This window comes from Motacilla alba, chromosome Z (genome assembly GCF_015832195.1).
Source record: "Motacilla alba alba isolate MOTALB_02 chromosome Z, Motacilla_alba_V1.0_pri, whole genome shotgun sequence".
In the NCBI taxonomy this organism is placed as follows: Eukaryota; Metazoa; Chordata; class Aves; order Passeriformes; family Motacillidae; genus Motacilla; species Motacilla alba.
Genome location: NC_052046.1, coordinates 56,470,294 through 56,492,205, shown reverse-complemented (window position 1 = coordinate 56,492,205; position 21,912 = coordinate 56,470,294). Strand labels below are relative to the sequence as shown.

Sequence of the window (21,912 nt, the reverse complement as noted above, 5' to 3'; positions counted from 1 at the left end):
AGAATATTGAAACCATACCAGTCTGAAGAAAATCTGAGAGAAAATGTAGTATTCTAACCAGAGGAAAAGGAATGAAATCCATGGTATAAAATTCAGATAAGAAAATAATTAGAAATTTTAGTTTCAGACTAGGACCTGGCAAAGCGCTAAGAGGCAGTTAATGACTCTGACACATAGACCTGGTGGTTTACATCTCATGAAAATGCCACTAATTCTCTGCTCCATATAGCAGGCTGAGGCATAGAAATATGGTGCAAAATAGCTTTATTTACAGGCATATTCTTACATGGCACCTCGTAAGAAATAAAATTAAGGCCTGGATAGTTTTGACTTTCCCCACTCCAATGTGGATAACGATCATAAAACTATGTCAAAGTTGAGAGATAGCATCATCCCCAGTTTGAAAAAGACACTCATGCAGAGACATCTGCATCTCTGCCACATCTGTTTCTGGTGCTTGCCCCATAAATCCCAGCATGGAATCCCAAGCTTTAAACCTTGGCTGCTGGCAGTGATTTCTATGCTGCCCTTTCCTGCATCAAAAGCAGAACAGAGAGTGTACAAGAGGAATCAGGAGCATTTTCAACAATTTCATGGTGGATGTATGAGACAGTCTCTGCTACAAATTTGGTCCTATTGTCACTGTGTATTACAGTCTTGCTTTGACTACTTTAAGGTACAGACAGAGCTCCTGTATCACTATATGTTTGCCCGATATGTTGCAGCCACTGGCCTGTACTTGCGTGCTTTAGGACTGTCTCCTGAGATGGCCAAGTGAAGACCTTGGGAAGTACAACCTCACTTTCTCAATTACTTACACAATCACAGCAAGATGAAATGGCAAGAGATTCTTTCAGCATGTAATGACAATAAAAATGAGAAGGTTTTGGGGTGAGTGCCAAGGTTTTAATATCCTCCCTATCTGTGAAGAAGGTCATTGCTTCAATGAAGCCATGTGCGTGCTACATGGTATTTATACTGATTGACAGTGTTCTGCTTTCCAGCAGATACACAACTGCTGGTGATGCCATTGTCACATTTTGTGGTTGCTTTGATTCACAAACAACATAGAAGGAAATTAAGCTGAAATTAAGCTGTTTTCTCATCAGCTTTCTAAGGGTCTGTCGCTATGCCAAAACAACTGAAACAACTGAACAACTCCAGGTGCACTGTGTGAGTACAAGCACACAGAAAGCTGCCAGCTTTGGTCCCAGAAGCAAAACAGCCATGTCAGTTCCATGATATATCATATACTAGTTGTTATTCCTCAGTGGGGATGAAGCACATGATTTATGAGGAGGGGCCGACGCAGCTGGATTTGTTCAGCCTGAAGAAGAGAAGCCTTATTGCTTATTTTTAGACTTCTAACAGGAGAGTTCCTGGAGCACAAGGAAGAGACATACAAACCCACTAAAATAGCAAGTTTTATTTAATAAAAAACTAATCAGGGCCTGAGTTGCTTGATGTTACTTTGAAGCCAAATTTGCCATAAAACTGGCTTTTCTTGGAAAAAGAGGTAGGTGCAGTTACCGGCAGGGGTCCTTTTCACCCTAAATTGTGTGCTGACTCTAAGCTGAAACGGCAGAACTATCTGACTGCTAAGATCTAAATTAATAACCTGGTGTATTTTTGCAAAACACAGCATTATACTCTGCCACCTGTCCAGCAATTCCCCTGCGATCCAATATAAAGCCATCCTGGTATAAAAAATGTGGCAACAAGCAAGGAGATCTCCTTTCCATAATTAGAGGCAATTGGCCAAGCTGGCTCTGGGATTTGGGAGCCTAGAAGATAAGCCCCAAAGATGTGCCCAAGGCATTGAACAAGGGACGCTTGGCAAGGGGAGCTCTAAGGAGCTACTCATCTGCTGGCAACTCCTGCCCACTCAGCAGATGAGCCTGGGGGGAAGGCAGAGAGAGAAGGTGCCTCTGAAGAGGCAGTGAATGTGAATCTGTAGAGCTGACAGAGGGGCATACCAAACCAGGGACAATGTAGAGGACAGTTTCTGTTAAAAATTTCCTCCAAGTGCCAGAACTGGTTTTCCCTCAGGGTTGCTGGTGCACATGTGAGAAATGACGCAATGGTTAATTAAAAACATGACAACTAGTGAGTCTGATTGTCAGCAGAGCTACATTGATGCAAGTAAAAGATTAATACAAGTAATTTAGATAGCTATCTACCAGCTGAAAGTAAAATCTGAAACAGCACCAGTACGTCTCAGCTTTAAAAAGTAAAACTTGACTTAAATACCTGTAATCACAAGTGACTTTGAGCCAAGTCTCAATGACATCCAAAGCCCTCATTGGGTTTTGGATGAGACTTCAAGAGTTTCTCTGTATGTGACAAAATCTCTGGTTGCCTGGGATTTTTCCCTGAGCAGATGGATCAAAATTGCCCTAATCTTTTGCAAAGCTGGAAGGGGATAATGGAGAATGATTGTTGTGGGTCGGAAGTTGGATTGATTTGTTTTACTGCATACCAGAAAAAGTTTGCAAGAAACAGAAAGAACATACAAAAATTTTTGAGGACAGGTTTAAAGAAAACAAGTAAGGTCTTTCCATGATTTCTAGGAAACAAGAAGAATATTATTCCAGCAATTAAAATCTAGCCCAGGGCAATGAAAGGCTCATGAGCTATTAAATTAGGGGGTTGTCATTTCAGAATGTGTGCTGAACACATGCACCCCTTGGACTGTTTGCTATTTAATGGTTTTGTTCCATGCACTACAAACAAGAATTACAGGTCACCAAGAAGCTAAGTATTTGGCAAGGTATTTGCTGAGTTAAGGAATGGCAGATAACACCCAGTAAGTAGTTACACCTTGGACCCATGCCAACAGCAGAGATGCATTTTGCCTAAGGTAAAGTGCAATCCTGAGTTAGCTGAGATTATGACTAGTAGAATTCTTTAACTAGAAAATACATAACTTGAAAAATCCCCTTTTAACAACCATTTTAAGAAACAGTATATAATTATCTGCAGAATTTGTTCAAATATCTCAGCAAAACACAGTAAAAGCAACTTATTTTTAAAGGTGATGATTCCAGATAAATACATAGAAATCAGCGAAAATGCAAAACCTTTGTAAGCACACGTGTTAAGGGACACATATAAACTTTTATGCATGCATATGACTAATAAGCCTCTGCTGAGTTTAGATGAATGCTGACAGATCCCTATTGCAAAATAAGTGTACAATTTGAAAACATTCATTTTAAAAGTAAGTTATCCCAACTAAATGAAATATATCCTTTTTAATGACTTACTAGTATCTAAAGTTTTTAGCATATGTTTCAGTGCTTTTTATCACATTTCTTCTAGTGTGTCTCACTAATAAGATAGCTCTAAGCAAATAAATCTTATTTAGCTTTTCTAAGTTTTTAAAGCCATGAACTTTCATTGTATCTGACGAAAAAAAGCCAGCATAGTTGAGAAATTCATATCAACTTGAATATTAGGATAAAGTAAGCTGTTTGGAATGCAAACTTTCAAGTTAACTTCTACTAAACCCCTGGCAAAACCTAGTGCCTGCTTTCCTCAAAGTTAAAACTAAGCTTTCATCCATCTTTAGCTCAAAAATTACTGTCTGGCTGCTCTGCTGCAACATTCAGCAACAAACTGAACTCTGCAAGCTGTTAAGAACTACTACAACCACAAACACCACAGCATTCAGTGTATACAACAAACTTGAATAAGATACTTACAGGTAGCAGTGTTTCTGCTGGAGGCTGAAAATGAGATCATACTAGAAAAAAAGGAAAAATGTATGTCACTGACCCAGTAATTTCTGTTTTAAAAGGCTGGCAGAGAAAGAAATCCAATGAGTGAGCGACAGAGAGAAAGCAGAGAGGGGGAGGGGAGATAGATAGATGAAATTCCAGTCTTTCTGGTCAGTTTGGCTGTAGTTTTCTCTGTACTGAAAAGCCACAATAAACAATCCTTGCTTGCAAAACTGCTCCTGACTGCAGAGTCACAAATTACAAATAGTTTCAGGCTCCGTATGATAAAAGCACTCAGAGATGCCTTGTAGTGTTTACACTCAGCAATGTTTCTCTGCAAGCCAGCCCCAGATCTTCTTTTCCCCTTCTGCTAGCTAAGTCTGTTGGGACCAGAAACTAAGCTGCTGTTACTAATGTTTGCCCTTTTTTTTTTCTTTTTCTTTTCCCTTTTTTTTGTTTTCTTTTTTGTTGTTGTTGTTTTCTTTTTTTTTGTCCCCACTTTTGCTAGTTTATTTCCTTTGAAATGCATACAAACACACCACTACAGTAGTATTCAAATTATAATTTTATTTTTTCCCATTCAGAACAGCAAGAAAGACAAATATAGGCAAAATCCTACCAATTGTTAAATATCTCATAGGATTCAAGATATCTCACCAGCTTTCTGTCATGAGATTCACATCAGATTTAACCAGCTGATGAGATTCTACTTAAAATTTGCTGTCATACAGTGCGGTCATGGAGGCACCCTGAGGAGTAAACCTGACAGCCGTAATTTTCAGAGCACAGAGACTGTATTGCAAAGTCCCAATACAGGGACAGACTACCTACATCCACCTCAGCACAGGGACATAAAGAGTTTTTTTAAGTATACAGGGCAAAAACATTTTCTGCCCAGCAACAGGGCATTGTGACAAGGGCAAGAGGGACAGCATGGGGAAGAGCTACTGACTTCCAGGTTGCTTGTGTAAACAGGAGTCAAATCCAGCACAACTGTATCACTGTAACATTGTGTCCCCTTGTCCTTTTTTGAATAAACAAGCTGACTTTGACCGTCATATGGAAACAAAACCACAATATAAAAATGCAAAACTGAAGTCAATAGGAAGAAAGAAAAGAACCAGCAGATGTTCCTGTGGCATGACTTATGTACAGATGAAGAAAACAGATGACTGTTAAAAATTAAAATGAACTCAAAGCTACACAATGTGTAATATGATACAATCTGGCCTATATTTCCCTAGGGAAAAAACACCATGCACAAAAAATTTCCTTGAGGTACATTGCTCTTATTAGAGTAATGTACTGTTCTGGATTTCAGACCACACATTTTATCAGGTTTCAGAAAAACTTGCAATAAATATTTGTCTCCTCTGAGTTGTGCAGATGGCTGTGGGTTAGCCTGTGTGTTTCTGCTTTTGCTTGCTGAAACGTAGCTTCTAATTCACTGTGATGAATGGCCTGTCTGTATTGTACAGTGGTCTGATGAGGAGCATCAGCATAACTGTCCTTACAGGCTGATTAAAACAGTGGAAGCTTATTTTAAAGTCTGTGACACATTAATCAATAATATCATTGCAGAAGCTGTCTTCAAACCAATTTTATTACTGCAGCAATGAACTTAGCATTCCATTTCTTATTGTGCTCTTTAACTACAATTAATTTTTGCAATCTATGAAGGTCACATTATCTAAAGGACAGAACAAAATTACCCAAGCTCTTCTTGATAAATGCCAGAGCACTGAAGAGAAGACAAGCCTTTTGTACAACACTCAGTCTTTCCATTTCAATGTTTGCCCACACAGGAAATAGAGCAGTTCTGTTTCCCATAGATGAAACTTAAGCAGAGTATGTATTTTTTATCAATTATTAGCAAAATCATGCAGTCCAGACTGTTGATATGAAGGTAATAAGTTAAAAGTTTTCTGCAAGACTTTGTTAACAAGATACAGTCAAAATCAGCCACTTTCTTTACAGGCTTTTATTTGAAAAATTAAAAAAAAGACCATAGTTGAGGCACAAAGTAGGCAAGAGTACACACACACACACACACACACACACACACACACATATATACAAGACACCTCACACACAGCCTCATCTGTGTTCTTTCATTTTGACTTACATTGATAAGCAAAGGCCTAAACCCACATTGTCTGATATCTGCATATCCAGTCAACACTCTTGTAAGGAGGATGAGGTTCTCAAAGGAACAAAATAATTGTTCCTGTCCTAATCTGAAGGCTGTACAAGAAGGAGATCTGCTGCATTGTGAGGGAAAAAATACAATTATTTTCCAGGTATTTACTACATGACATAAATTTTATTGTGTGAGCAACAATACCTGATAGCAGCAGTCCATTCTTCATACAACTTTTAAAGAAAATACTCTAATGCATCAATGTCTTACATGTCAGAAGATAAAATGCACTGGGTCACTGTCAGCTGCTTCACTGGCAAATACATGCAGAGAATCTATAATGGCAAAGTTTTTGACCAAAGACAAATTATTCAGATTTTTGACTGCAGAAGGGGCATTAGGCATAGAGAATGACATTATGGAAAATACAACAAGGAAGCACAAAAATATTTGGTTTGTGTTGAGCAGATCAAAGAATCAGAATGTTGCCTGAATACCTGAGACAAATATGAGTGGCATTTCCAACATAGTGAGTGGCTTCTTTGAGAAATCCATATCTAATTCTAATTTTAATTCTATTATCTCTAATTTTAAAGACTTTGATATTTTCCCAGAAGACTTTGTATCTTGGGCTAGACCCTGCGATGTTGCAGAGGACAGTGAAGGGACATCTTCAAAGACTTTGGCATCTTGGCAACCCCTGCAGTCCTTTGCCTTAGTGTATCTAGAGCTCATCACCACTAGTAAGGTTTCTTCAAATTGTACATATAGATGTACAATTATTAGCATACATGCTGTAAAATTTACAGCATACATGCTGTAAATCATAAAAACCCCTCTTCAAGGCTGTGGTGTTCCTTTCAGAGAAGTAAGAAGGACTAGGAGTAGCTGGATAGAAAGCAGCCAAGTCTTCCCTCCATGCTCTCCAGGCCAGCCTCACTGCAGCATGCATGGCCACTGGGGTTGTGGGACTACGTGACCAGAGAGGCTTGTCCTGCAGTGGACTAGGATAAGTAGAGACACATAACAATTTCGTAGGAATAGAAACTCAGCTACCACCATTCTGCAGGACACTTTCTGCAGCATTAAAATACATGTTTTTGTGTGTAAGTTTCATCACCGAATTTAAAGTCTAGAAATCATGAGTGTTTGTACTTTTGCTCCAAGCACCTATAACGGTATCAATTCTTTGTCTTCAAAGCTGCTGCCATACCCTTCTAATCTGCAGTAAAAAGTTAAAGCTTTTCAAACCTTCAGGTGGCATGGTATGAAATAGGTGGCGGCAGCTGAGATGAGCATCAGCATTTCTAGCTTTTGAGGGTGGCTGGGGTCTGGTCTGTGACACAAATGTGACACAGATGTGTCACACATGAGGTCACTATAAACCCTTTCCTACCTCTTCCTGGTGACAGAGATCCTAGATAGGTTGAACATCATGAAAATATTTAATTTGGCATCATTGGAGAGCAGCACTTAATGAAGACCTTGGAGGAATGGCAATGTCCCTGTGGTAGAGGAAATAATTATATTCCTGCTTGTAAAGAGCTGGCCTAATGTACCTAACAAGGGATAGAAAAAGCAATTTTTCACATATCAAGAAGTACAGGAGGGAAAGGGTAAACACTATGTGATCAAAATGAAGGCTAAAAAAAGGCTAAAAATAATCCCCAAACACATGAAGGATTGGCTCATGGTGGCAGTCTGCCCACTTCTTGTAACAGTGCTCATAACTGGGCTTCAAAATGCATGTTAAAAATGACCGTGTTTTCCCTCTCTTTCTTTAAAGTCTGTTGTTACATGTCCATTCATTCCACCAAAACTCACAGACCATGTGTCCTCATTAATGCAAAGGGGTAATTGTTTCAATTGCAATTTACTTCAAACTGAAAGACTTTTAGGAATATTACCTTATTGCTATTAAAGTAATTTGCGCTCAGGAAAGGTTCTTTAGTTGTTTTAATTGAGATCAACCAAAATGAATTTAATGAGACACTGGAGATTTTTATCCAGTCTTTGAAAATTGAGCCTTTTTTGGGCCTTTATTTTGGCTTTAGACCACATATGGATTTAGACCACAGCTGTTACAAATGGATTTTCATCTCAGTTCATATTTCTAAAGTTTTGCTGACTTTTCTTATTTAGCTCACTCTGCCACTGACTATGAAATATCTGTGAAAAGGGTTTTCCAAACAATGCCACAGATTTTATTTTTGTATTCTACAGAAGAGTGTAAGTTTTGCAAACGCAGAATATATCTCAGAAGCAAAAATATGGTAGGTCTAACACATAGCAGATACTGCTCCTGAGCTTAAGCAGTAGTTCCAGAAAACCCATACTTTTTAGAATATTGAGATCATTCTATGCTTATCCTTGGACATCCTAGGCAGAGCATGCAGGCTAAAAAACAGGAACACTAATCCTCATAAAGAACCTCCCTTGCCTCTGAAGTCTACATTTTTACCTACAGGGGTGCTTTAAGTGTGACAATGTATTCCCAAAATCACTGCAATCCTGAACTGTTCCGAAGGTATGCAGAAGTCTTTAAGCAGACAATAGTGCTTTAAGCTGCTATAATCCTCTAAAAAGATTACTTCTGAAGAATTTTCATTTCTTGGCATTCAGCTAAGGTATTATTAAGATGAGAGGTTAATTAAAGAAAATTGAAGGAGCCTTCTGAGATAGAAGAAAAGAAAGTGCACTAGTCTGCACCTGCTGAGGACTGATTAGGGAATTCTAGGAAGATGTGTTATTTTAATTCTACCAGCACCAGATCCGATTCTTGCTTGTAATGAATGAAACATAGCAATAGGGAAAATGGAGACTCATCCAGAATATCCCTACTGTACATGTGGGTATTCCTGTCATCTTTCTGCTTTATTATCAAAGCCCAGCTGTGGCACAAGCAGTAACCACTGTTATCTGGGCAGATGCAGTCCTAAGGAAGATAGAACAGAATGCGCAACACGAGAGGTTTGAGAGACAAAGCTAAAAAGAAAAGAAGAGGGCAGAACAAAGACTGGTTTGTAAAGGAGAGGTTGAAACCCAGACGCCCGCTATGGCAAACAGCTTAATCTCACACAGCCCAAGGCGCACCTTTGCTTCAACATTCTCACTCAACAGCACATTAGTGTTAAGACATGATCTGTTGAGACCAAAGAAATGCTTCCCCATCCTGACACAGATCTGTATCTATATGTGTACAAGTAAATACAGCTCAGCAAGAATTTCATAAGAAATTATGCAAGTAATGCAATTAAGTTTGATTACTGGAAGCAAGGAATTATATTTTCCTTTTCTTTTCAAGAGCTCAGTATTACAGTAGATAATACAAAGAGAAGGAGAAAATTCTTAAGAACCTCTAAATGTCTGAGGAAAAAATCTTAAATAGGTGTTTTGAGTTGTATTAGTTTCATGAGCTTCCATATCTGGAAAAGAAAATGGCAAAAGACATCACAAAACACCTAGACATGCTATGAAGAACAGAGACTTTCTAAAAATTCCGTACCTAGTCACTGTAGCTGGTAGATTCTTAAAAAAAAAAAGTCAATTCTACCTTCTCTTCCTCTTTCACTATTTGCACTATTTTTTGCAGTCTTTTTTTTTTTTTTTCCTAAGTCTTCAAATGACCAAATGTAGCTCCAGTTTACTTTCACCTGAAAGTGCCTAGTTTGTATTCAGTGTCTGTTCCTTGCTTGAACCATCCTTCCTGCACTGGTCAGAGGATGAGACCAATTAAAACAAAAAAAACCAACAAAAAAACCCCAACAACAACAAAAAAGAAACAACAACAACAACAAAAAACCAAAAACAAACAAAAAACCCACAAAAAACCACAAAAAAACCAAAAAACCCAAACAAACAAACAAAAAAACCCTAAAGGAAGTAAATATATTTCATTTAAAACCTCTTTCTAGTGGAGGTTCTTTACAGAGTAACAGTGAATGATAATGTGAGGTGTCTTTTCTCTCACAGTTTGTCCAAACAGAATTTTAAATTAGCCAGCCTAGGTCTGAGTGAAAAAGCACAAAGTCTCTTGAGGATTGTAGGGTGTTGGCCAGAAAAACAGATATTTGCAGAAAGAGCTGGGATATTGGGAAAGAGGAGAAATATGAATGAGGGACAAAGAAAGTTGTCCCATTTTCTGACTTTCCCAAGCCAAAGGTACCCAAGGTTAGATCCAGACTGTGAGAGTACTAAATCATATATATTGAACCAGGTGCAGAATTTCCAGGCCACCAACAAGCCTCATGGAATTATGGAATGACAGAGTGTTCTGGTTCAGAAGGGACCCGTCTATCCAAAACCCCCTGCCATGGACAGAAGTGTCTTTTACAAGATCAGGTTGTTCAAAGTCTCATTAAATCTCATCTCCTAGGATGGATTGGGGTACATCTCAAGTGTTGTTAGACTGAAATATACAATAACTTTCTAAGTGCAGACAGAATAGAAAGCCAAAGAGAGCCTGGGCAGAGTGATTAGAAGCCTGCTCAGCCTTAACAGAATTACAGCGTGCATGGCTGTAATTAGGAAAATAAGAGATGCATGCACCTATATTTGGATTGCGTGTCTCAGTTGCTCACAACTTTGGAAAATGGCATTTTCCAGACTGAATTAAATGTACATTTAATGATCTGAAAAAAATAACCTACGTTAAATTCAAGAATGCTAAATTCTTTGAAGGCATGTGTGACTGCAAGCCCAAAGGAAGATTATCCTGTGGGACACCACCATCCTGAGCAAATACTGCCTGGCTGGTGCAGAAGGGGTTCACTTCACAATCATTGATGTGTAGCCACGTCAACATGGACCTTTGTCCTGGAGGACATAGCAGTACTGAGCTGAGGCACTACACTAACACTCAAGAGAGCTTCAGAGGCATCTGTTTCACCCTAGCTCCAGTAGATTGTAATTATATTTGTCCAGAGCTCACTGGCCCTGAAGCAGGGTCACCAGAGGAGATGGCCTCAGAGCTCCTCAGCAACTTCAGCACAAGAACTGAGATAGCCACCAGAGTGTTTTCAGCACCAGCTGAGGGTTCAGAACTGTAAAACAACATGAATTAAGCTTTTATTCAAAGCAGGTAACTCTAGTTGAATCAACAAAAACTGGGTTTTGGTCTGACTCTGATTTAACCTCTACAAAAAAAAAGTAGCATTTTGAGTATATACAGAGTTTTTCAGTGGGTGAATATTGGTTCATTTTCTAGTGAGATAGAACTTCTGAACTGAATTTTTTTACAGCTTTTGAGGAGACATGATCCTTTCCTCTGCAGATGTAAGAACTTACAGGACGTACTTCATAGCAGTCTAGCCCATCTCTACTTGCAGCGCCATTATTGGATACTTAAGGAGACTTCAAAACCTGAGAAAGACATTTTTTAAAATACAACTTGGTTAAAAAAAAAAAAAGTTTTAATGTCACAAATGTATAGACTGCTCTTCAAATTGTCTGGGACAATTACACAATTTTAAACTGCAAACAGACATATTTAAATGTGCATCATAGGGTCACCACCATTAAAAAGTACCAAGCTCCTCTTCACTAATGTTCAAAGTTTGAACCAGGACAAGCCGAAAGACTCACCAGAGGCACTTCCTGAGTTATTCAGACTTGCAGCAAATATCTTTATTAAAACAAGCCAATGCACACATCACCAAAACCCCTGTTAAGAACTTAGCCAGAAACTGTAGCTTGATCCTTTTAAGTCATGTACTCAGGTCACATCTGTAATCACACAGAAGGGAATTATACAGGCAGTATCAAAAACCTCTTACCTGTGGTGATAGATATGACCTTGACTCATGGTCTATAATGAATTTCACTATGTTGAGGCTATTTTATTCTGCTAATTGCTCTTTCATCCTAAGAAAAGGTAGAAAGAATGGTTTCAAAAAGACTTATTGATGTAAAAGGGTTTGAAAGCATACCATAAGAGAAGTTTGCCCTATTTTTAAATAAACAATCAAACATGCTCTTATCTCTCTTTCCATGCATGCAACATGAGAAATTTGAGCCGGGCTACTATGTTGAGGAGAGGAGAAGTATGTTCATAAGTGAGGGGATTCCTCAGTTGAAGCCACTTATGCTGTTCAAGTTTACAGGAAAAAGCCATGCAAACACTGTTCAAGGATCGTTCTCTTACTGACTGTGCATCCATTGAGTACATCCTCCAACACTGACTTCAGAGAGAAGTAGCGCTGTTGGTTCCCACTTTTGGAAGACATTTTGTACACTGCATGTATCCTGGGAAAGCCCAGAACATTGGCTGCTAGGGCAACACTTCTAATAAATCAGACAGATCTACTCTTCCCACATGTGCTGCATTGGTTCCAAGACCAAAGTGGGAAATGCACTACCTCTGTGTTCACCAGCTTGGACACAGAGAGAGCTGGACCCTCGTGATAAATACGGACATGGTACCAGCTAGGTAGGACCTGGGGGAGCTCAAGGTGGAGGAGCAGGATGCTATCAGAAATCCCAGCTATGGCAGACCTAACTCCTGTGAATGACTGCAAACAGCATTCCCTCCTAAGGCACGGCTTGGGCTGCTTTGTCTCCCCAGTATGACAGGAAACCATTCTCTTGTGAACTGGCAGGTCTAACTGGGATGAGAGTGGAGTATGAGGAAACAACAAACAGTGCACATTTCTTTCCTTTCACCAGGCCTATTCCCTCCATTCACAATACTGCCATAGCACTTCTACACTTCTACTTTTCTACAGAAAACTGAGATGTCAGAGAAACTTCATCCTACAAACACTTCGCTCAAATGTACAAGCCATGAAATGATATTTTGCTTGTGGCCAAAGAAGGCAATGACTTACATATATTGTTAACAAACTCGTGCTATGGTTGAAAAAATAGTGTAAAACAGCACGGTGTTTAGAACCAAATAACAAAACTACTGGATGGAGAGGAAGGTCATTAGCACAACTGAGGGATGCATTGATAAAAGTGGTAATTACTGTACATTAACAAATGTTGGAGAGTTTCCATATTTTTAACAAAAATTTATTCTTTATATCTTTGATCTCTCTCTACTACTGCATCTTCCTAATATAGTTGACTTCCTCCTCAAAAGAGGGACTTGCAGAGGAAGGGAATTGCTTAGTCAAGCTTTTCTAGCCTTTATGGAAGTATTGCCAATTACATTTATAAGCAATGTTTAAGAGCAGTTCTTGAAGTTTAAGGGCAAGTTCTTGACCAGACCTCAGTGTTTAATGTTAACTGTATGTTGACTTCAATATTCAAAGTTAGTGTTGGCCAGCAGATACCCTTTACTTCCTTCATATGCCTTTCCCTTTTTCCTGCCTTTCCCTTTTTTTCTCCAGCACTATGCAGGATACTGACCAACAAAACAACTGACAAAAGAAATTGTCTATCTGAGAGAAAACATTACCTTGCCTCTAATACTGTGCCTTTATTCCCAAAGCTGACCTTATCAGGGGTGTTATAAACAAGGGTGCAGGAAAGCTACAAAACCACAGATTTCTGGTCAGCTTTGAGATGGAAGACCATTTCTGCTAAAATCAGTAAGACCTGACAATTATATGAGGTTTTTTTTTTCCTTTAGGACCAGGCTTTACTCCTTAGGATCCACAGATTTTTATTGAGTATTAAGAAAATCATGCAAGGAGAAAAAAATACCTTTTAACCTTAAACAATGTTTTTAAAGTCTCTATATAAGCCAACAGTCTTATCCTATCTTTAGAGAATTTAGACCTCTATTTTTAAAGAATTTATTTGAGTAGACCAAACATGCTGTACCAAAACCAGAAAGTCACTGTGTTTCAAACCAAAAAGAAGGGAAAGGACTTACTGAAGTTATAGTTTAGAAAAATAAAAAATTCTTAATCCAAATTGATGACCTGTTTCTTCTGTATTAATGTGTTCATCACATGTTTTGTCCTTCCCAATCTTCATGCAAGTCATGGATCTGGAGTCTCATTCCTCTCAATCCTGAAGCTGTGTTCTGACAATTTTTAACATCTTCCTCTTGGCAGGAGTCTGTCATAGTGAATCCTGCTCAGTTGTGTCGGTACCAGACGGGGCCAGGAAATTCCCATGTATATGGCAATTGGCTGCCCTGTGTTTGGATGTCCTCCTGCAATACACTGATCTGCAGAGGTGCTGAGCATCTGGCATCCCCACTTGCTGGTGCCAGCTGTTAAGGATTTCAGGTGACAACAGCACACCATCAGAGGTTTGACAGTAAGTAAAAATACTACAGATTTAGTATTTTTAACAGTATATTAATTTCAACCATATTCTATCAATGTGCTTCAAAACCAGGAAACTTAAGTTATCTTGATTTTAAACACTAGTCAAAAAGCTGCTTACACTGCAGGCCAAGTATCCAGCCTGTAATCCTGCAATGAATCATCATTGTCTGGGTGGATCTTTGAGCTCCCATGTAGCCTTGCTCAAATAAATATTGTTCTCCCTATTCAGAGTTTATCAGGGGATCCAAAATTCATCATTTATCAACAATTCAGTAGACGTACTATTAGCGAACAAAGCAGAAATACTGCCAGTGCCAAAAACCCTGACAAATGGATTGTTGATTGCATTTAAAAATTGGATGCAACCCCACAGCACTGTAAAACAGAAATGTCTATTTTCATTTTCACAGAGTGTTGAAGGAGCCCCTCTATCCTACCTAGCACTCAGCTAGGTACCAGCAATGCAACAGTGTATTCACTGCTCTAATTTTGCTAGGCTGAGCTCAGGGAGGCAGTAACTTGAAACTGGAAAGGTCATCCCTTTCTGAGTTTGTTTTACAACAGATGGTTACAATCAGCTTTTCCTGGTAAGCACAAGTGAAGAATGATGTTTAAATTCTTAGCATCCTCTAGATAACATCTCATGTAAACAGAAGTAAATTGCATATAAGAAATGTCTTTAAATGTATTTAAAGGGACTACTGCTATTTCAGCATTCCTCTCTGAAACCAAGACCGTGACTTGAATATCTACAGTCCAAGGGGCCCCAAGTTTGTGTTCTGCTGTATTAGCCAAGCCAGTTCTTGCTAAGAACACTGCCAAATACTGGAGACAACAGGATATGGAGCAAATATATCACCCTTCATAAACAAAGTAAATGCCAGAGTTACTATTCATACTGGCTTTGCACTATATAATTTCATTCTGTAATGAGAACACTCTCTCTTCACTACCTATACCAAATATTCCTAAAATCAGGAGGCCTGTGTTGCATCCATATGACACTTAGCATGCCATTCTCAGCCTTGCTAAAACAGGATACTAGGATAATGAAAAGCATATTTCACAAAGTTGGGAGGTGGGAGGAGCTGGACAAGAATGTTCCCAAAAATAACAAACTGCTAATTATGGCAAGAATCAACATATTTGACACCTGCTACATAATTTACAGTTTATCAGCAAAAGGAACTGTTTGTTTAGGAAATTAAACATAATGCTACTCACTGCAAACACATTTCTTTGCTAATGCTGCTTTATAACCTCCTGCTGGCTACATTACTGAAGCATTTGCTTACTTTGGAAGCAATTTGCTCCTTCCCCGTGAGAAAAGTGTTTCCTATAATTTTTGCCATGAGCAGAGGGAGCTCAGGGGTCAGGGGCCCATCCAGAATATTTTTGTAGGAAAAGAAAAGTAGCATTTTGCCTGCTAGTTTACAAACTTATTTTCACTGTCTCTTTGTTGTCGTCTTTTCACTCAAATTTTCTTTAGGGGAATGTGGAAAAAAACAAAAAGGAATTTTAAAAAAAAAAGGAGTTTTTTGATATCCTTTAAGTAATACTGCAAAGATGCAAGTGTACAAGAGAGAAGTAAGTCTATTGCAGCAGAAACTCTTTTCTACTTAGGTCAGAACATTAAATCTTGATCACTTCAAATATAAGAAATAGGGGAAACTGGGAAAGTTGTTTTCTCACTGGAGTCAAGAAATGGAAGGCAAAAGATGTGGAGAGTCTTGGGAAATTCTAAGGTTGGGGTTTTTCTAAGCTTTTTTTCACAGCTTTTCATTCTGTTTTTAATAGTGGTTTGGCTAACACTTTGAGATATCTTCCCATCAGTCAAAGAACACATGCAGAAAACACATATGCAAGCCTTCTTTTGCGTCAGGACATCCTTCACCTGAACCAGCACTGAGCAGAGCACCTATTTCTGATGCTTTTCAGGAAAGAAAACAAGCAAAGAGACTATTCTTAAAATCAGAGATTTTAAGGTTGAGTAGAAAAGGCCAGCTCTTTCTAACAGCCAGGAAAGTCAAAAAAAGCAAATTTGAAAGCTCTTTTATGGGTTATATTTTGGTCCAAAATAATATAATAATTGTAGCAGCAAACATTTTGTTTCCTGTTCAAAACAATTAGATATTTACAGGTCAGATTTCAGTGTGTAGACTCATTTCAGTGCATTTTGTGTTTAAACACGCAAAAATTCACTTGACTGAAAGATGTTTGTTTTGCAGCGAGAAGAATGTAGGTTGATAAAGTGACATGTTGATAACATGGCATGATAAAGTGAACATATCTCCTTTGTGTTCCTGAACAGTGGATAGATCTCTTCTCCCATAGAATAGGAAGAGCAGTTGCATTAATTCAACACAAATGTGTAGAGTGTACCCGCTTGAAAAGAAAAGAAAAGAAAAGAAAAGAAAAGAAAAGAAAAGAAAAGAAAAGAAAAGAAAAGAAAAGAAAAGAAAAGAAAAGAAAAGAAACCCAAAAAACAAAAACAAACTCACCAAAACCCCCACCAAAACACTTGCTAAAGATATTCAGTTTAAGTGTTGTGCCTGCAGGGTACATGTGTTTCTTTTTTCAAAACCATGAGTAGGTTGAAGGAGTCATCATGTTCAATTAATTATTTCTATAGTAACCCTGGAAGTTTGAGCAAAAGAAGCAGAAGAACAAACCTAAATGTAGGTGGTAAAAACACTTGTATTTCACTTCCAGAATGCTATTAATTATTTCATCTTGATTCACTTTCCTGTGACTGGAAATTTCAGTTCTTGTTAAACAAAAAGACTCCTACCATTTTTTCAAATCATGCCCAGTTTGTGTGATGGACATAGCTAGTCCTCCCCAGGACCATGGTCTGTCTCTCAGGACATTGTACTGGTTGCAATATCCACATCTAGAGAAATGTCTTCCTAGAAAGTCTTAGAAGTCTCAGCGTACATTATGACTTACTTTGCCCAAAGAGGAAACTGTGAAAAGTCACCCTATGTACCCCGAGCTACTAAAACTCGTCTGTGATTAGCGCACCCAGAGACAGCTGGAGTTGAACAAACTGTACCAAGACTGCTCTCTCAACAGGCAGCCAGTCAAGCATAAATTTAGTGTTTCCCAGACAATTCCATGAAATACAGATAACCATGAAACATCAAGCACATCTCCCTTAGACCATACATTAATCCACTTTAATTGTTTTAGTCAGAACTGGCAGTTTTCTCAGTGTGACTGAACACATACGACTTCCCTGCATTGTTTTTAACACACTGCTCATTCACCATTTTCTCCACAGGGAGAAGCAAAGGCATATGCTTGATAAGAGTGACAAAGAACCAGTGTTATGACTTCTGAGGTAACTCAGCATACTGAGTCGGAAGGGAGTGCAAAAAGTTCAGATCATTTGTTTCTTCTGACAGATACTAAAACTCCCAAGATGGTCAGAAAACATAACAAATACAGGCTCCTTTAATCATTTTCAGTGCATTGCATTTTATTAATAATCTTTTGTCTCAGGCAAGCATTTAAGTGCTGAAAAAATATTCCACATTCTCTAAGACTTAACAGTATTTGTTCACAGCTTTGTGCATACAGAAAAACAGAAGCTAAAATAAGGCCCAACACAAATTAAAATAAACCACAAACTGTATTCTCATCTAGACATTAATCAGGTAGAATTAGTTTGAATCTGAATCCTATATTAATGAAATACTGAAAGAGAGAAAAAGCCAACAGTCAATAAAATAATTGCAAATTAACATTTGGCGGACTTACAGAAGACAAAAAAACATACATATGTATGCCAATATAAAACACATTCATGTGTAAACAATTATCTACTAAAAGTAATACACAGTAACACAGAGACAACACTGCAACCTTAAAGTTGCCAGAAGCTGCCAATACAAGTACTCTTCAAGACATGGTGTGGTCTCATATCAGTGCTTAGACATGCTCAGCAAGAGGATCCTTCATGATCCTTCATTAGCCTACACGAGCAATTGTGTCTCTTCCCAAACCTCTCTTGTAGCTAAACACAAGCATGGCACAATGCTTGGTGGGTGTTCTACAAAATTATTGCTGTTTTCTTTCTGAAACAGTAGAATTTTCAGTATGTTGCATTATTTTTGAGCTCCAAGGACTTTGCTTCCATGGAACTGGCAGAGGCTAATGGCAGGTCAGAGTCATGGAATTTGGATCTGAGTCTAGTCTTGGAGAAATGCAAAACTCGTGGAGAAATGCAAAGTTCCTGTGGTCTCCAGCAGTCTTTGACTTACAGGACAGAACTTCAGAAAGGAAGCTGAACAGGGAAATAGTTGTCTGCTCTTCTGTCCTTGGGAGTTTCATATCAGTTCCAAAAGAGACAGCTGCTTTCCATGCCAACAGAGAAGTCTGTTCACGTGCAAAGACCTGCTATTTACCTCCATGCATGACATTTTTAGTCCATTAAGGCTTTAAATGGGAGGAAAGAAATACAACAGAAACCACTTACTTATCCACTTACTGGGGAATGTATTTGTTAAATATGGCTACACCAGCACTTGAGCTGTGTTTTTAAGGAGTTGATACGTTCCTGCCCTGAGGAGATCACCACACAGGGGCAAGCACAAGGGCTGTATTCTGCCATCAAAAGCTACTAATCTACTTTGTTCATGTGGAATCTCAGTGTCTTCCTTGGGTCTCCTATTCAAGTGTTTCATGTAGTACTACATAGATTTCTTACTGAGTTTATGCTTGTACAGAAATTCAACTTTTCTTTAAAGAAATTAGATGGAATGTTTCCAGTTTTAGTAGTCCAGTTCATTCTGACCCAAAATTACTGTCTTCTACAATGGATGATAAGAAATACGATCCATTCTAATACTAAAATGCAGCACTGCTACAAAAAAAAAAAATAAAAAGAGTTGACACAGGCTTCTCATTAATAACAAAAATCTTGAGTAAGCATCCTACCACATGCTATGTTTAATGATCCTGAAGGCCGCTAAATAAATCCAATGAACTCATGCATTTGCTTATCTTTTGCTCAAATTTATAATTTAAAAAACCCCTTAGGAGTACAAGAGTGAACCAAAGCTAGCAGTAGTGAATTGTCTAAGGCAGTTATCTTTCCATCCCCTTTCACAGGAATCTACATCCATACATGAGATATTTCAAAAATGGATTGTACAAAAGCATATCAGGTTGACATGTCTGCCCATAACTTGTCTGGTGCAGTGGTAAAGCAATTTGTTCTGTGTCAGTGACAGCATTCATGGCTGATAAGGAAGCCTAGGATGTGATTTATTCCTAGAGCAGCTGAAGATGAAATTCCAGCATTCTTTTAGTTAAACCAGCTGTAAATTACAGCCAGAGCCCAGCAAAAGGCAGAGAGATACTGAAAAGATGAAAAAGGAAAGCGTCTCCAGAGACACAGTACCTCACAGGCTCCATGGCTCCTGGCAAAAGGTTTGGCCTGGTTAATGATCTTCTGTGTGATAAGGAACATATGGTTTTCACACTTAAAAAAAAAGTTTTTTAAAAAACATCTCAAAGAAGGGAATATTTGAACCTCAAGCAGCTATGTTTGGTGAAGGGCAAAGAGAGGGAAGTGCAGTATCTCAGCTGGCAAGAGCTAAAACAACACCAAAAATTCTTACTAGATCTGAGAACTGAAAATTACAGATAATGGAAATAAAATGTTATTGCAGTGGGCCATACATTCCCACCTGGGAAAAATTTCTTCCAAGAGTCATAGAATTGGTAGAAAAAAAACTCTCTAACCCTGTGGTGGGTTTTCCCACCTTCCCAACCCGGTAAACCCAGGTATAAAATGATTGTCTGCTTAGCAAAAGTATATGGCCACACTGCCTTTGGGAGCTGCTAAATATGAGACAGAATTTGCAGTTGTCAATTGTCCATGGAAAACTTGGACAGAACAGAGGGCAGGAAGAGGAACAAAGGCTGAAATGCATAGTTCCCTCTCTTTTCTATCCTTTTTCCTCACCACCCGCTTTTGGCACTCTGGGAAGTGCAGCTGAGGATGAAACCCTTCACAGATCCAGTGCAGATTTATTGTATTTTTGCAGTCTTCTGGAAAATATACATTTCAGATGAGAATGAGAAATAAAATAACTCCCAATAATAACATTAATAGCAACAATTCAGTTTCTTTTTTATTAGAGTCAGTGTTTGTTATGTTGTAGAAAGAGGAACTTCAGCCTGTGTCTTTTCTGAATAAGTCTTCTCATTTTTATGGAGATATTTACATCTGGAGATGTAGCTGGAAAGTCACATAAACATTGTCCAGTTGCAGTAGTTATCCAATACAGAACTCAGAAACTTTTTTACTCTCTGAAACGAAAAATATTTAAAGCAAAGAAACAAATTAAACCAAACAAAGACCAATGAACCAAACAAACCCTAACTAACAAGCAAACAGTAAAAAACAAACAAAAAAAACCAAACAAAAAACCCTGAAAAAATCAACAACACTCAAAAAAAACCCTCACAACTTCACAACTCAAGTAAATTGCAACTGAGTTATTTAACACACTGCTCTTGGCAGTGTTTAACTGATTATGCCTATTTTCAAGATGCTTTTAGAAAAAAACAACAATTTTTTTCTCAATTTTTTGTTAATCTACTTGCCTCCATTCTCCAAGCCCTATTTCATTTAAAAATTATCTATGGAGAGCAATCACAAGCGAAATCAAACTGACAGAAAATCACTAAACTGTAACTACAGAAAAGTACACTTTTACATGACAACCTGAGTACCATTTCTTGTCTCTCACCATTATTTGACTGCTGTGAGGACAAGTACATTTGCCAGAGCTGGCTACATTTGACTACAACTGCTCCTAAACGTGAAGGATGTAGGAAGCAAATGCAAGAGAAGATTCTTGGAATCTCAACCCACCCCACCACTCTTGTTCTCTGTTTTGTGGACACAGCCAGACTCAGTGGTAAATAGATTCCAGTACTAGTTGAGAGTAACATTTTCCTGTAATAGGTTTGAATAACCCCAATGTATATAATAAGATTTGATGGTATTTCCTTAAGTATTTCTCAGGTTTTCCAGATGGATATCATTGGCCCAGGTCTGAATAACAGGTACTATGCAAATACCTTGAAAACTCTAATCTCAAGCTTATTCAGAGACAACTAAGAAATTGACACTGAAAAATCTTGTTGTCCTGAAAATTTCTGCATGAAGACTCCAGTTGCCACTTTATCTTCTGAAGTCATAAGTGAACAGTGAAATATCTGCCATAAAAAAAGAGCAACCATTGGTGACAGACCTTGGAATGATTGTGTTTTACTTGATACCATAAATTTTGGTAGGCCAAATAACAACTTCTGTAAAAGCACTTCGTTGGAGAGCTAAGCTCACTATATAGCACAGATTCCATCAACTGATGAACAAATCCAAACAAAATTACAGTGCAGTTGATGCACTTCCGAGAGTCATGCAGTGAACAAAGCGAGAACCCCCACAGAGAGGGCAGTGATTCCCGCCTTACCCTGGAATTGGGAAAATGTGTGAGAGAATAACATCTCCAGGTTGTAATGAAAGAACAATACCAACAAGACTTCCTCCCCTTCCACTGCAGACCAGAAAACACTTTATTAGCTAATCAGCAAGACCTCCAGCCAGTGGGAGCTGAGGGAGTAAAAGCTGCAAAATTACATTGCCAGTCTTCCTGGATGACTGAACTTGATTGCTTAATAGCAAATGGAATTCTGATTAAAAGAATGAAAGACTTATGGGTAAACAAGTTGAACTCTGGCAAGCACAAGGCTTGTTGGCTATAAATTTTGTCTTCATATCAGTGTTAAGGTATACACAATGGCAGGAGGT

The 21,912-nt window shown here is 38.4% G+C and overlaps 1 protein-coding gene across 7 annotated transcripts in view; it reads right to left on the bottom strand.

Moving 5' to 3' along the window:
- FREM1 (FRAS1 related extracellular matrix 1) overlaps nt 1-4,078 on the bottom strand; it is a 63,067-nt gene extending 58,989 nt beyond the window's left edge. For all 7 annotated transcript variants that reach the window (XR_005255395.1, XM_038124966.1, XM_038124968.1 and 4 more), the window contains exon 1: nt 3,705-4,078. The gene's annotated coding sequence lies outside the window, so the exon portion shown is untranslated. The remainder of the gene's footprint in view (nt 1-3,704) is intronic.
- Nucleotides 4,079-21,912: the final 17,834 nt, after the last annotated feature.